The sequence below is a fragment of the Anneissia japonica genome, unplaced genomic scaffold (assembly GCF_011630105.1).
Source record: "Anneissia japonica isolate Jap-2015-1 unplaced genomic scaffold, ASM1163010v1 scaffold218_len112173_cov101, whole genome shotgun sequence".
Classification (NCBI taxonomy): domain Eukaryota; kingdom Metazoa; phylum Echinodermata; class Crinoidea; order Comatulida; family Comatulidae; genus Anneissia; species Anneissia japonica.
In genome coordinates, this window is record NW_022730081.1 from 99403 (window position 1) to 102214 (window position 2812).

A 2812-nucleotide genomic window follows, 5' to 3' on the forward strand; every position below is an offset into this window, starting at 1 on the left:
GGGGATGATTGGCGTGTTAGCCAGTGTCGTAACAGGTGCGGGGTGGGGGGGGGAAACTGCCTCTTCCCTGATGGTTTTTACCGGGCTGACCAAGCCGTCGTACCGGGCTGGGTAATAAGAAAAAAGAAAGAGGGGAGAGGGAGGGAAAGAGAAAGAAGAAAAAAAGAAAAGGAAAGAAAAAGAGAAGAGAAAAATTATGACAAGAATAAAAAGGAAGGTATCATAATGACCAGACTCACAATACCCTGCAACCAACTGTCATAACTCTTTTGATCTCTGCTGCTGATGGCTTAACCACTGGGGGACAAGGGGAAAATATCTATCTTTGACAAATCTTCCCCACCCCTTTATAAATGCCCTTTTCATCCCCTGAAAGTGCCTAAAAACCTCAAATTCCGCATTTCCTGTTGGCATGGGCCAATTTCCTCTTAAAATTGCACATTTTAGGGAGTTTTGATCAATTCCAACAAAATTAGAATTAAAAACACCGGGGGACAAGGGAAAAATATCCATCTTTGGAAAATCTTTCCCCACCCCTTGACAAATGCATCCTATGAAATTGCCTAAAATTCTCAAATTCTTTGCTCGTATTTCCTTTTACGGTAGGCCAATTTCCTTTAAATTTGCACATTTTAGAGAGTTTTCATCAATTCCGACGAAATTAGAATTAAAAACACAAAAATATTTTTTAGGGCTTTTTTAGGTTTATCCTTTTAATTTATTTAAACACATAGGCCTAATAATAGTCCCAAACTCAAAAAAGACAAATTTAAGATAGATCGTTTTAACCACTCTGACCCAAGACCCCTGTTACGCGCCTGGTGTTGGCGCCAATGTGTGCCCTTGTGCGGACAGGAGTGTGCCCCCCTCTGAAGCTGGAATTCTTGTTTTTGCAAAATAAATTGTTTTTGCAAAATAAAATATTTTTAATTTATGTGAGTGATATTAATCATGGTATTTCTTCTGATATTATACAATATGCTGATGATCATACTCTTTCCCGGCCAATTAAAGATAAAGATGATTCTAAAGCTCTACAAAATGACTTAAATAAGTTGTATGAATGGTCAATTGTTAATAAACTCCCAAAATGCGCAATAATGCATATATCAAGATGTAAAAATGTACAATCATATGATTATACCATTGATTCCAAATGTATTGTAAATGTAAATAACTTTAAGTTTCTTGGAGTTGTTATTAATTCTAAACTTACATGTCACACTCAAGTAAATTATGTATGTACTAAAGCTAATAGAATTCTTGGTTTTGTTATCAGGTGTAGCAAAAATATGTCTTGGGAAGCAATGCTTAACCTGTATAAAGCACTTGTATTGCCTATTGTAACTTACTGCTGTGCAATATGGTCACCTGGTGATAAACATAACACTAACAAAATTGAGAGTCTACAAAGAAGAGCTACTAGAATTATTATGTTTAGAAAAGAAGGTAATTGGGAAAAATCCTATCACTATAGGCTAAAATCTTTAAACATTCTTATTATAGAAGATACTTTTAAATTACAAAAATTAACTTTAGGCTATAAAATTATCAACGGCTTTTGCCCATCTTCCTTTGATGAATATGTTAATTTTAGTGAAAGGTGTAAGGGTAGACTGATCCATTGGAATGCAAAAGGTAATATCTTTCTAAATTCTGCATTTGTTGCATTTCCAAGACTATGGGAAGAAATTCCTGTGGATATTCATCAATTGGAAGTTTCAGATCAGCCCTTACAAAACACTTCCTTTCAATGTATTAGTTGATTGTTTATGGATCAATAATATCCTCTTTTTTGTTGCTTTTTGTTTTTCCCTCCTTTACATTTTCTTTGTTTATTTCTGTTGTTTGTTACTGTTTTTGCAGTTGATTGGTTAAAGGTAATTTTGTTGTTGTTGTTGTTGTTGTTGTTGAATTATTGTTGTTGTTAATTTGATGTTTTTAATTTGAGTTGTTAATTTGTAGTTAAGATGTTGGATAAGAGTGCAAGTTTTTCTTGTTCGGGTTTATGCCCATTCTCTTTTCTGGCAATACTGTAACATGTCTTTTTGATGCCAAATAAATATTATTAACTTGCTATTATAGGCCTAATCAATAAATTCCTCATCAACCGATATAACCTTAAACATTCTTGGAATTGACATAACATTACTTATGTCGTACACACACTTGAGTGTGAAATGTGGCTCTCTTTGCAAGCACATCTAACATCTAAGGAAAGAAGAGCTTAGATTCGTACCAGGTAAAATAATTTTGTTATCAACATTAATACATTATGCTAATTTTCATCTTTGTAAGCGCATAAGACAGTGCAAATTATTTCTGTGACAGTCTTTAAGTGTGTAAAACTCCATTTTATCCCATACATAGTAAAAATATTGTGGGGGATGATACAATGGACCATCCCCTTGTCAAATATTGGGGGGGATATATCCCCTATCCCCCCGGGATCTACGCCTATGGTTATGCGAATTACGAATGACGCCAGCGGGGTCAAGGGGTGAATCCCCCTGTGAAGTAGCGCACTCTGAACGTTCTTAGGACTGCTTGAGAGAATAAAGTGAAAATTGCAATAGACGCATTATAATTATGCGAAAATATAATTATATAATAAATCAACAGTGGCAGATCCAGGAATTCGAAAGAGAGGTGAACCAGGGAGGGACTTTCACAGACCGAGGAACCACCCACCTCAACCCCACCATGGTTGGGGCTGAGGTAAGAAAATTTATGATTAGGGCATCTCTAGATGGCCGGAAATTACACTCTTGCACTTCAATTTGAATATATTTTTCTTTTTTTTTTCCTTAAA